A 14,406-nucleotide genomic window follows, 5' to 3' on the forward strand; every position below is an offset into this window, starting at 1 on the left:
GTTTTAGGGAATTATTTAAGCTTTTTAAAAATTGACACTGTGTATTTGGGAGCTGTATTTAAAGATTTGTGTCCTCAGCAGGAACCAATGGACTTGGGGCTGACAGCCTCAAACAGGCTGGGTAAGTTTAAGTATTGAGACATAGATTAACATATTATTGATTTTGGTCTTTTCAGTGGGTTTGATGCCTATAAGAAAATTATAGTAGCATGTCTCTCTCAATAAGAAATACATAGAGCGTCACCATCTTAAAATTTAATAGTAGCATGTCTTTCCAGAAACACTGCGGTTACTCTAAATAATCCATAGCGAACACTCCTCATGGGATTAGAGCTGTCTTTAACCGGTTTATTTATGTGTATGTAAGTCCCACCTTTCTCTGTAATCTCCTTTTATTTGTGGGTTGATAAGTGGCGATACGTCGTCTCGCTGCATGTGCAACTGTAAAGTGTACATGTTCAAAGGATGTAGCGAAACCATTAAAAATCTGATCAAGCATTTCCCACTAATGGAATAGCTCTTTTTTTAAGTTTAATTTAATTTTAATTAGAGATGGGAGGGAGATGGATATGACATGCAACAAAAGGTCCTGGGCAGGAATCCAGCTGGGTACGCTGGCTCTGTTGCCTCAACCACAAGGCGCCCCCAACTTGAATTTTGTTAATGTAATCGTTGAATAGTCCTACTGTGAGCGCCACAAATGAAATTCCATTTACCTCAATTGTATTGGGGTGGAGTCAGAAATCTGAAGAGTTTTATAGGCAAATAAAAGCTATAAAACTATGTGCATGACTGTATATCATATTAGGGTAAGAGAGAGAATATATGATATATTTAATATGCATTTTATGATGTTTACTCCCATTAAATTCTAGTAGAGCTATTTCCTGTTTGTGTAGAGCTTATAGCTCTTCTTCTGAAGGGACCCTGCTCCCTCCCCTTTTGCGCCCAGTCACCCCTCACCCTGAACACCACCCCCCCCATTACTGAGAGAGAGAGAGAGACAGAGAGAGAGAGACAGAGAGAGAGGGAAGGGGAGAGAGAGAGTCTGACTCCCACCGTTCATACCGAGGAGCTTTGAGAGAGGAGCGGAGGAGAAAGAGAGGCTGTCACGGCGCAGAGAGTCCGCAACTTGTTCGCATGTGACCGGCAGCGGCGCAGGAACAAAATCAAAGACATCATTACGCGGACTTACAAATGCCACTAATCCCGCGAGCGGCGGCGGGGATGGGAATACACGAGCCGGCGGGGAGAAGTTGTTTGATCCGGGTGGTCGTGTGAGCACCACAGGCTCCAAGAAGAAACTCATGGTAGGTTTTATTCCACTCTGGGCTATTTCTCCGCGCTGTTTAGTCGTGTGCGTCCTCTTTTCTCGCCTGTGTGTCTCTGAAGTTCGTGCCCTCGCTTTTTCGGACCGTGTTTGAGGCGGGCGGCAGCTGAAATGGAAAAGTTTTTTTGTAGGGGGGGTTGATTTGACTGTGTGCGCCCTGTATAAAACCGGAGACATCGCCAATATAACGGGCTCCTTTCAGCGCAGAGGCGCCCGGATAATGAATGGGTCGCTATGTGCGCTAATCTAACTCCGGAGTTGACTCGGTTTTCTTCGGTTTTAAGAGGCAGAGAGAGCCGCCGCTTGTAGAGTTTAGCAGCGTGTAGCGGAAGAGCATCGGAGAGGTTATCAACAATCAATAGCGACTATCGGAAAAAACCCAATCACGTCGCCATCAGTTCTACAGCTGCTTCCTTTTAGTCTAAACTACCGAGAATCAACATACGTTACATTTCTCTTTGTGGTCGTGCGGCCGTCATTCATGTGATGCGTCGTTACGCTCCTCACCCGTGAGAGCCAAAACAAAAGGATTTCCTGCTGACCAATGAGAGCAGGGGAAGCCTCCGGAGGGACGGAGTGGTCCTCTCTTCTCTTTGTCCTGCACCTGAGACACCCGACAGACCAGAGACTGCTGCGAGGACAGCACGGGACTGACTGGGGATGATGGCCACATGGATCATGCGTAACGGAGATTTAAAAAAAATAAAAAATAAAAATCTGCCTGGTTACACACACACACAGACAGACACACCTTATAGTTCCGATTCAGATCATTAGATGTTATGAAGACCAGCGTCTTCAGCATCTGAGGAGCAATCAAAGTGTCTGTTAAATAAGCTTCCAGCAGTTCACACCACAACATAATAACCGACAGATCAGGGCTCTCTTTTTTCTTAGCTGCGTTTGAACGCATCTCAAGTCAAACCTCTACAGTAGCCTGTTGCAATATGGATTAATGTGAGGGCTGATAAGTTTTGGTTAATGATTAAGACATGCCCTTCAGGGTGCATCGCATCACTTCAACAGCCTCCCTCTCCCCCTCATTGCTTTCAAGCTGAATAAGTTAATGTGCAGAGCAACAAAAGGGGTTTTAATTACTGTACTTGAGCTTTCAATTAAGCACATGGTAGCTGCTTGCCAGCACGCCAGCCACGAGAGTTTCAAACAGAGGGCTAAAATCAGGGAGACAGCAGGCGAGTGGCACGAAAATGTGTTGTGAAGAGCACTAGTGCTGGAGCAGTTTAATCGATTAGTCAGAAGACAGGAAGTTGATCAACAATTTAAATGTCCGAATCGTTTGTTTCAGCTTCTTAAATATGAGGATTTGCTGGTTTTCTCAGGATATTTTTGGGGTTTTGGACAGGAAACTGGACAAAAAAAGCACTCTGAAGAGGCTGTGGGAACTTGAGATAGGCATCCAAAAACAACGAAATAATAATTCATTGCAGCCCACTTCAAAACACATATTTCACAGTAGTGCATGTGCAATGTAGACATACACACTCTGTGCATGTGTGCATGCCATGTCAGGAGTGTGTGGCAATGTGCTGACAGGTTGACGCACAGTCTGTGTGGGAAGATGTAGGTGTAGTATATGTGGTGGAGATTCTCCTTCGCCCCGCACTATATCATTATACAGCGAAGCGCGATGGATGATTAGAATGATTTAAATGCCACGACAGGGTGTAGCGCGTGGCCTCCAGCAGGTACTCTGTTTTTCTGGAGCTCATTTCATCATCTCCATCCACAGATTTCCACGGCGCGACTGAAGCACTTTGATGAATTACTCTGTCCGGGATAAGTTGGGCTATAATATTTCTGGCTGATCATTGTTGATTTAGATGCAGAGTTAACTTGGCTTTTTCTGGCGGGTTGATGAAGTATTCATTTAAAAAGAACTTAAAGTAAATAAACAATGAATCGCGCTGCCACATGTTGTCTAATCTGCATGTGAAGCAGGGCTTTGTGCGCAGAGACAGAACTATGATTGAACAATATTTATGCCATAACTTATCAATTATGAAAAAGCAAGATGTTAGGGTATTTCAACCAGACTTTGATTACATGTAAATGCGATCACAGCAGGAAGTGGTGCTTTTAGGAAGAATTTTCACTGGTTTTCATTAAAGATTCCAGTGATTATACTTCTTTCATTAATAGACCAGCTGTAGACTCTTAATTATGGCAATACGGACAAAGAGGGAATGCCTTTGTTGTTGAAAACTTTGGTGATTTCTCCAGGGAAGAGAGTCAGATTGAAATGGCAGAGGGAATCTGAGGGAACTCAATTTAAACGGCCTTTTTAAGGCCACTTCATCATGGAAACTGGGGAGAATTTGGCAGCGAACACACACACAGGACTGTTACCCTTTTCAGATTCATGGATTTAAGGTCATTAGACGCTGACAGTGATAAAACATATCCTCATGTTTGGAAGAATAGAACCACAGACTGGATTAGCATGAGTCACAAGATGAAACAAGTGTTCCTTCAAAGCAGTTTTTTTTTTTCTCAACATTTGTTCCCATGTTGTTACAGGATTTTCTTTGTGTAACTTGCACAACACTCACAGTGAATTGTGTGCAGCGGAGCAGCTTTTATTAGCCCAGACAATTGGGTCCAAATGAAGATTTTCATGTGAATTATTCTGCCATCGTGCATTTGATGTCACACAGAGTTAACACAGTGGTGCTTTTGTTAATTCACGCAGGTTTAATTTTTTAAAAAGGAGAATGTCGTCTTTACTGCCATCCATAAATCTTAGGAAATTAGTATTTGGAAAGAGATTCATAGTTTGTCAAGACTACGGCTGTTATGATTCATCAAAATTATCTGCAAAATCAGAGGCAATGATAATTGTGCTGCTTGGCCTGACTTGCTGCCAGCTTCCCTTTTTGCTCCACTTTGTCTTTTGTGAGAGCACATGCTTGTCTGGGACATTTTGCACCAGGCAGGGCAACCAACTGTCCCAGAGCCCCAGTCTCTCGTCCAAAAGCTCTGACCGGCCCTTCAGATACCCTGCGTTCCTTCATTTTCCCAATGACTCACACATTCTGGCCCTGCTCTGATAACTCTGACACGGCCCGCCTCCCTTCTTTGGGATACATCTCCGTTTTCAGCCTGAGAGCCTGAAGCAGGACTCTGTGTTTCTCAAATGAAGCATTTGACCTCTCTTTTAAGGGTCTTTTATTTCAGGCACTGCTGCAGGACGCTTAGTGTCAAGTGTGCATCAGGGGCCGCTGTGTGCAGCTCGCCTCCTCTGGGGCAGAGGGCACACAGACTGTCCATATGGACCCTCAACCCACATGTATGCAGGCAACATCACCATGCCATAGGTCAGAATTGGCCTTTTCTGGTGATTTTCACCTTCTTACACACCACATTTGGGTTCTAAAACGTATACCTTCATAAATTGTACATGATGCTATTTAGTCATTCTGTAATGTATCCTCGCAACTGGTGTTTGGGAATGCTTTGAAAACTGATCTCACTGGCTCAGATAGTCTCCGTAGTCCTTCAGTACACTTTGAGGTTATTGGTTAGTGCTTAAACGATTTGTCAGATAATCAACAGGAAATTGAATGACAACATTTTTTATAACTATTAGTAAGTCATTTATCAACCAAAAAGGCAGTACACTGGTTGGTTCCAGCTTGTCTAATGTGAGGATTTGCTGCTTTTCTAATATAAATTGACTATTTTGGCATTTCAGACAGTTGGTTGGACAAAATAAGCAACTTGAAGAAGTCACCTTGGGCTTTAGGAAATTGTGATGAACATTATTCTTTAGAGACTAAACGATTATTAGAAAAAAAATCAACTGACACACTAATCCATAATGAAAATAATAGTTGTTTGCTGCCCTTATTTTGGATGTTTAGTATTAATGGTTAACAAACTGCACATCCTGATACTGTCATAGTGGATTATATGTACATCTATCTCATCAGTATGCAGATAGAGTTTTTGCATCAACATAAACAAACCAATCGTCAGATGCCGTTTTGTTCAGTGTGTCTATTTAAAAGTTAAAGTGCTAGGCCATTCAGCAGCCCATCAAAACATGTCAGCTCTTAAAGATGCCATCTTAAGCTTCACGCCTGTCGCCAGTAACCCTTTGTTGCATAAATGTTTCATAGGCAGACTGCTGTTTTAGTGAGCTTGCATCTAAGTGACAGCAGGCTCCAGTTTTAGACTGAATGATCTGTACTGGAGACAGTATACGGCTGCTTTCCAGCTGCGCTCGAGTGCAGGAGTCGGACTTTGAAAATGTTGGTGCATGCAGGATCCCAGTGATGGATGGATCCTCCAATGAAGTTATGTTATGTATTCCTGATGAGAGCAGTGGATCACCGGACAGGATTTATGTGGCCGTGGAGGAGCAACCACTCCAGAAGATGCTGTCTGTCTGAAGCAGCGGTCCGAGGCTGTTTGTCATTGTGATTGATGGTCTTCCAGTGATTAAGCTAACATGCTGACAGACATTAATCTGCTTTATCTCTTGAATGACTTGCATGGAGGTTTTTTCTCAAATGTTATTGGCTCTAGTAAACAAGGGGAAGCGTGGCGGCATCTTGCATGCATCATTTTTTTGCCAGTTGTGGTCTGGTCTGGTCACAGTCTGGAAGGTCTGAACTCTACATGCTACATGTACTGTCAAGTGAAAAAATGATCCCATTTGGAAAAAGCACTTTTTCATGCTGTATATGAAGCAATAATGGCAACACATGATGTGACAACACATGAAAACAACAGCTCACACATCAAAACCAACACGTTTTAAAAAAGACTTTTCACGTGTTTTGTCAGCTACATATCTGTAGGACACTTTTTGGTAATAATGTTAGCCACTGTGTAGCGTGGACATCGTGCTGGGACTCTGAGGTGCTGAGTAAGAAGGTAAATCTGGCATCCCACAGTTGCTGTGTGCCGCTGCCAAGCTGGGGTCATTGCTTGTATTAATGACGCATGGGAAACTAAACTGGCCTTTATTTCCCTCGCCATCTGTACCCAGTTGTGCTGTATAGATGGAGTTTGGCAAATGAGAACAACCCCCCTTGCAGCAGCTAGTAGTTTGATTTATGGCGCTGTGTGGTGTGGGGCTAATATTACCTATGCAGAGAAAATTGTGTGCTTACAATTATGTAAAAATCCCTGTTTACTAAATACATCACTGGTTTTATCTCTCCATTCCGAGTATTAAAATAGTGTAATAATGTATAGCTAAGGCTAAGGCAATTTCTAGCTGAGTGACGTGAAAAAGTGATGAAGGCAATTTAAAAATAGCTGCAAATTGCGTCAAAATTCGTACTCCTTCTTGGAGTTGTAGCTCACAAATTAACGTCCTGAAGTTGACTTAGAAATCATAGAAAAACGATGCTCCAGAATCTGCCTGAGAATCATCAGGTTTTCTACAGTATCAGAGTAATGCAGCGATGGCTGGCTAATAGCTAATTCAGCATATTTTTTAATGGTATCCCACAAATATAGGCAAAAAAGTGGGCTCAAGTTGTAGCCCACAGCTGTGAACATTGAACAGTAGTTGTCAATTCAAACTGAAGACAATAATAATAATAATCATAATAATAATAAGAGGGATAAAATCCATATTCTATCTGTAGATAGCAGGTGTTAGGGAGTGGAGACTTTGAAAACCCCAACTTAAGACTGATTTGGATGTCCACACATGCTCAAAGGGTGTTTTCTGTTGCAAGACTCACACTCAGGGAGGAGATTGGGACAGACAGTTAGGTGTACAAAGTGTAGTTTGCACCAAGTCTCCTACCAAAAGTCAACATTGGTTTCTTTCAACCATGATCTTTCCCTAACCTTAACAAAGCAGCTTCAGTTGGTGGCAGGTCAGAAAACGCATAAATTATTCGACTTCGTCGCAAATTACATACATCGATTACATTTATCGTTTAGCTATGCAGACATGTTGGTAAATGAGGGCAAGAAAGAAAGAAAAATAAGAGAAAAAGCAAATAAGCTGTTCATTATGCACCAGAGCTCTCCTGAATTAAGTTCAAATCATAAAAAACCAAACTGCATCTTGTGCATCTAAATTTCTGAACTCATCCAATGTTCACACTTTTCTTGTACTTTTTAATTCAACACTGACACAGTTCCAGCGAGACACAAAATTGAGAAAACAAATATTCATGATTCTGTTTTTACACACATGAGTTTTAAAATCTATATTTAGGCAGCCACTGGGTCATGGATGCTTTCATGTATTGCCATGGAATCCCTTAGGTTAGCAGAAAGACCCAGTATTAGTGGTTGTGTGTGTGTGTGTGTGTAGACAGTATCTGTCTTCCAGATGTCACTCTAATGGGCTCAGCACAGACCTGCAGGGACCTCAACAATGTGCAGCACCGGGGAGAGGTGTGTTCATTTTCCAATTACCCCTGGCGACTCCTTTTAAATGAGCAACTGTGAAACCTTTCAATACCGCCGCCATTTTTCACTGCATTGTGGGTTTTTCTTCCCCCAATTCCTGTTTACTGCATCTCGTCTACAAATGCAGTGTCTAGTAATGTAGCTGATGGTGCTGTTTAGGTGGCGATTGTGAGGGCAGGCAGCAGCAACAGCCCCGGGGCTCATTTGACCAAAGCGAGGGGCGACGCTTTTACTAGCTCAGACTAGTAAACAAAAAAACCTGGCATGCACTTGCCACCTCGCTGCACGTCTGTTTGAGTTCAAAGTTCAACATCGAGTTCCGTTTACCAGGCGGCCTCGAAATGTCCAGCAGAAGCGTCAGACGCACCTGCAGGCCTGCGCATTTTTCAAGGATTTTTGGCAGCGAAGAGACACACTACGACCTGGCCCGGGTCATAAGGAATTTGTACAAATGTTATTTTCATCGCTGCAGCTATCATTTTGTGGGATTATCCCTGCCAAGTTAATTTGGAGCTGGAGTTTCATATCTTTGCAGGCAGCCGCTGCCAGTGTGAACCTTTGGCGAACCGAAGAAATTTTTACACGTTGCAAGATGGATGTGCTGTTGTAGTTAGAACAGCTCTCCCCCTCCCTCCATTTATCAGGATGTGGCCAAGCAGGTAGAGTTGTGATTAAACAGCTTTTTTTTTTTTTTTTTGCTTCAATCTACTTCCAGAGCATACTGAACAGGATAGATGTATTATTCTGATTTATGCTAAACCTCACTCTCAAATTACAGTGCAAGTGATCCTTCTGTGAGAGAGGTGGAACATATTGGCAACCCTTAGAAATTAAGATACCATGCAATTAATCCTCCATATTAAAAAGAGACCTCTTTATGCTCACCCTTAATTTGGAGAATTAACCTGCCTGCCTGTCTGTTAAGCCTTGAGAATTTGTCCAAGCCTTCATTATTGTGGAGTCACATGCATAATGTAGCAAGGAGAAGATAAAGCACAGCATTTTATAAGTCGAAAATCCACAGTCCAAGTTAATATTATGGATCCGCTGGGATACCCTCGAGTAGCCTCCTAAAACTGTTTGCATCAGGCCCGCTCCCGAGCGGCAGAGCAGAAAGCCAGCCGGCTCAGCAATAGCCTATGTTTTGTTAATTCACACGTTTTCTTGGCAGTCATAGGCTAACACTCAGTCCGTGCATATATATCCCGATCTGGAAGGGGGCTCAGCACAGTTAGAGATGAAACTCTGACTGTTAACTAGGTGTGAAATGCTAGCAGAGGATTACTACATGTCTCCTGGAGAACCTCGAGAAATGAGGGAATTAAAGACGAAAGAGGAAGCCGCTCGGAAAACAACACATCACCCGTGGTGCTTCTCCTCATCATCGCACACAGTCACAGATGGAAAGCCGTAGTCTTTAATAACTTGGCTGACTTTTCACGGTTCACTGAGCGGAGATGTCGCCTCGCTGGGCGTCAACCGCATCCGAGTTGCGTCTGCGGCGAGAAGCTGAATTTCGCAGATTGCGCTGAGTTACTCCTGGAGTCCTCGCAACTGCAGGATTTGACAAAGACGGCGGTTTGTTTATTTGGAGATACTCGATTTTTTCCTCCAACTTTAGTCAATCAGACTCTGATTAGCGAAGAGGCTCATTGGATGGAAGTTGAGAAACAGCAGAGGAAGTGCTCGCCTGGAAAGAAAGTTTCTCCCAAGCCTCGTTTGATTTAACAAATGAGCTCCTCTTAGGTTCCTCACTAGGCCGTCCAGTCCGCAGTGATTTCGGCTCATATATGAGTCCAGGGTACAATCATCATCATCATCATTATAATCATCAGCTTCTGTCTGTTGGGCAACTACTGGAGGTTTCAAAAAATGTCTCTACTGAGAACAATGAATTATAGGCAGCACAAAACATCCCAAGTGTCCCTTTCATTCTGTGGTGATAAATGAAAGACTAGCAACACCTTTACACATTACAAATTCATCACACAGCCATCGTGTTAACCTAAAGAATTACGTGTAGCAGTGACATGTAATTTGGGAATTTTTATATAATCACACCGTTGACTGCTAGCGAGCTATAAAGTCTTTGCTAATTAGGCTTAAGTGGGACAAATGTAAAACAATTAAGTCATGATTAAATTGAAGCCCCCGAGCTGGAGCCACAGTAAAATAAGTCACCATCGAAAATAATGTCAGCACTGTCAGATGAAAACCTCCTGGCTGTACTTAAGACGAATTTCACTTCCTTCATTTGATCAATCTATTCCTCGTTCCTCTATGTGTTGCAAAACCTTTTAAGAGCAAGGGTCAGATTTTCAACCATTTCTTACTGCGTTGAACGGTGGTAGCATACACATTAGTGGCATATCTGCTCTTGATTAGTCATTATAGAGCACTTATTTATGCCTTATTCTGCATGACCGTATTCTGCAACCACTAGACCATTAACCAAGTTTTTCCTCAATAACCTCCTAATTACTGCTTTTTAGTAAATAACGAAGTTGTTGCATGTGAATTATGATCTTAATAACCTAAACATAACCCTTAATAATCCTAACCACCAGAATATGGCTTTAATAAGTGTTTTATAATGTCTAATAAAGAGCCAACATGCTACAAATATGCATGCTTATGAGCAACTAGATAACGGTGAACATGTGTACATTAATGCAAAGCATGAAAAGAATTAAAATTCAAACACTGTGAGACAGAATAATCATTCTTTGGAGAAAGTGGATACAACGAGAGACGGCAGGTCGCAAGTACACTGCCTTTTTATTTAAGTCATCGTCTTAACAAGATGACATTTTACAGATTCTTCGTCCTCAAGCTGTCCAAATGACTTGCAGTCAGTCATACATGCTTGCAACATGTTTTTGGCCTCTCGAACGTGTCTGCTCGCTGTTAACGCCTTCCGTTCGGGGGCACACATTCTGAGCTCTTAGATCTCCGTCTTGAATTTCTTAACTTAATTGGCTCCCGAAAAAGTCCCATTGAGTGTTTACCAAAACACGTACTGTATTTATATATTGTACAGATGTGCCATAAAGGCGCATTTTAGTAGCGGTTTACCGACTTTAAATGCGGCGTGATTTCCAGAGCACAACAAGTGTTTACAGATGTGTCCCAACAGAGATCAAGGGTGTCAATGGGCAATAACATGTGGGAGGAAACATACCCTAAAACAGCAATATTGTTTTAAATATAAATATAGTCTTGAAAGTCCTAACCACAACATTTTTTCTTCTTTTTTATACAAGTGTTACGGTTTCCCCCTAAATGTTCTGAGAGCCAGTTTTAATCGGAGCCATTTATGCTGCACTGTGGGCTCGGAGGCATTCTACTGGAAACAGTAAACATTCCCATTGGATTAATTACCAACTGCTTTTCGCCAGGTCTGTCTGCTTCTTGTGAAAAAGGAAGATTAACAGTAGATTGAACTTTGGTCCACATGTAGAGCGCCTGCCTGTCAGCTCTCATAAAGAGCGCGAGGAGGTGAGCGGGAGCAGGCGTCGGTCGAGTGTTGAACAAATGAAAAGGTGGACGTCGGAAGAAGGAGGTCAGATTAAAAGGCCAAATTCTGCCATCTGCAGTTGTTTTGCTGTTGTCTCCAGTATGGCTGTTTCTCTCTTATTTTTTTTTCTTATCGGTTAAAAAGGTATTAATGTAATCCCAAGATTGACACTTTCAATTTTTAGTTGTTCTGTTGGTGGGAAGCCTCACTGTTTATCCACCTTACAGTTCTGCTGCCGAGTTGCTAATGGTGGTAAACGTTACAGGCTCCAGTTGCCACCCACATTATTTGCGATTTAAAACATGAGAGATGGACCTTAAGGGGATGAGAAACCAATTGGCACATATTTCACAAATCCCAAAAACATCTAGTCCTCCTACACAGCTCTGAGGGTCCATGAATCGATGTGATATTTCACGACTTCTCCTTCATATTGCTTTTTCCCTGTTTCCCCTGTCAGTCAGAATGCTTTAACTCGGTCTCTCCTATGTCTTTCATTTCAACCTACATCTCAAAAACTGTCTGCAAGACAGATTAATATTTCACAAACAAAGAATATGATCAGCACCAAGAGACAAAAACATCTGACCAGTGACAGGAAGCGAGGCAAGAGATTAAACGGAGACACTGAATTTAAGTGACTGGAAGATCGCTGTTAGAAAGATCTTTTATAAAAATCCCTCCAACAGCAGCAGGAAAAATATGGAAATACACACGAGGACGTCTCCAGAATTACTTGAATTCATCGGGGTATAAATTTTCTAAAGTTAGATAATAAGTTACAGACACATCACATGTAAGTTCATCCTGATAAATTATTCATGGGAAGCTGCTGTGCGAACACAGCACTGTTTTGCATATGCCCCTCAAACTTGAAGCTCCTTTTCATTCACACAAGACATCCTTGATTGTTTATTGTGTTAAAGATGCAGCTCTTCAAATAAAATTACCATCATTTATTCATAATTTGATGTAAAGTAGGCTCCCATCCCAGATAAGACACATGACCTTTCACCTCTACTCTTGTCTCCGAATTATCGTTTCATTCCCATTGGAGCCTCATTGTATGTGTTCTGTGTAGAGACCAGAGCACCCCATGTTATTCACAACAAATCCATTACCGCAATCAGCCATTTAAATGGCAGCCATTGTTTTTCTGCACTTTTTTTAATTACACCATCATAAGCACTTATCCACCTCAGAAGCAGCGCTGGCTGTGGGAGGCTGCCAGTGAAATTAAAATAATGAATAAAAGATAAGACGGCAGAAAGTGCTGAACTGGGACTCCGCGTGAGATCCCAGCTGAGCAGCAGTTATGAATCCAGGGCAGAGGCCACGTTTCTCACCACCCTCCACAGCAGTGAAAGTGTCCAAAGGCTGTGTTGATAATTTGACCCGTCGGCTCTTCGGCGGGGTCACGGTCAGGTCCTCTGGTCTCCTGGGGGGCCTGCTGCCTGACTTCCTGGAGATTAGATTCTGATCTTCGGTCAACAGTGTGTGTGATCTGGGGGAATGTGACGGATGAGTTCTCCCTGGGGTAATATGACGAATGAATCCACTTAATACTGATCTTCTCTTTTTTGCTTGTGTTACATGCTTGTGATTTACATGATTAAATTGGGCTGTAGCCCCTCGGGGGGGTGGGGGGGGGGGGGGGGGTGGGGGGGGGGGGGGGTGAAGAAGGAAGTGACATATTTGAAAGGTCAAAGGGCTCCTGCTCGCTCTATTATCAGTGGGCTTTGTGGTACACTGTCAAGATGCAGACTGATTCAATCCCATTTCCAGATGTTTCTCTTGTACTCCCAAGCTATTGTAAGGATTAATTTCATGCATCAGTAGCTCGCTGTGGTTCTCGCTTCATTTACTCCCCCAAATTATGCTTTTACCAATTGATTTCATTTATTTAAATAGATACGCCATAGTTAAGGGTCATCATTTTCATTGTCATCATGTATTCATAATAAAATGGGATAAAAAGAAAATCAATACGCCAAATTTGGAGTGAAAATCAGGTTTTAATATTAACATACCAGAGGTAAACCATTTTCTGTGTGTCCTGAGGGACCCTCGTGCATAATCAGCTGCTCATTTGTGATTTTTTTCATTTTCCTCTTCATGTTCTATCGCTTGAAGCATCTTTTTTAACTGCCCTCTTCGCAAGAGGACTACCATACACTAGGGGTGGTCTGCATGGTTCTACAATAATATTATAATATTTCAGGGTATTTCTGCGACAGTGACGTTGTTTCCAATATCATCAGTCACGAAGTACAACTCAAAAGAGCCGTTGAGCTCTTGCATTTTTGGTTCCGCTCACACTTGTATTGGCTGCTTCTGCTTGAGGTGGTGAAATAAGTTTGCTGCATTGCACCTTTTGCTGTCACAGTTTTCTTGCAATTCTTCTCATCCCCCTTTTTGGAAGCCAAATCCTCCACCGTGGAGCCGGTAGGAATGTTTCTTTCGCTTTCAGCCATGCCGATCGAGGCAACGTGAGCCTGGTTCTGCTTGAGGTTCCTGCCTGTTAAAAGGAAGTTTTTTCCTCGGCACTGTGGTGGTTGTTCATGAGGTAATTGTTTGGTCTCTGCACATAAAGAGTTTGGTCTGTACCAGCTCTGAATGGAAAGTGTCCTGAGACAACTTCTATTGTGAGTTGGTGCTATATAAACAAAATTGAAATTGTTGTTGCTGTGTGTAATGGTGTGACGTAATTGTATCAACAAGTAGAAATACTGTCATTATCACAGCATGATGTTAAAATTATATTGTTACTATGGTGGACAATATAAAACAGCATACTCCCCCTGTTACGAACTGGGTGTCTGTGGCAACATTCCTGGAAAAAATGTTGTATTACGTTATCGATAAGGCAAACTGAATATTCCCGACTGCTGCAGCTTCGAATTAAGAAAATTTAACTTTCAAGACACAAGCTGTCTTTTATTGTGAAGTAGTCACAGGTAATGCAACATGTTTGTCAATGAGTTTTGCATCGACCAACACCATTCATCAAAATTGCGTCTACCAAAGAAGACAATGGTCATTTTTGCCGTTTTTTGATAGCAGATCAAATGAAATATCGTATATATACCTTCACAGAAAACTAGGCATGCACGTATTTACTGTTCGCCATCTGTGTTAAGTTACTCAATTTATATAT

At 42.3% G+C, this 14,406-nt stretch overlaps 1 protein-coding gene across 1 annotated transcript in view; it reads left to right on the plus strand.

Annotated features, from left to right (window-relative positions):
- Nucleotides 1–1,034: 1,034 nt before the first annotated feature.
- The window catches only part of LOC121624873 (carbohydrate sulfotransferase 15-like), a 34,822-nt gene continuing 21,450 nt past the window's right edge, over nt 1,035–14,406 (plus strand). The window contains exon 1 of the mRNA XM_041962823.1: nt 1,035–1,310. The gene's annotated coding sequence lies outside the window, so the exon portion shown is untranslated. The remainder of the gene's footprint in view (nt 1,311–14,406) is intronic.

Source organism: Chelmon rostratus, chromosome 21 (genome assembly GCF_017976325.1).
Source record: "Chelmon rostratus isolate fCheRos1 chromosome 21, fCheRos1.pri, whole genome shotgun sequence".
NCBI lineage: Eukaryota > Metazoa > Chordata > Actinopteri > Chaetodontiformes > Chaetodontidae > Chelmon > Chelmon rostratus.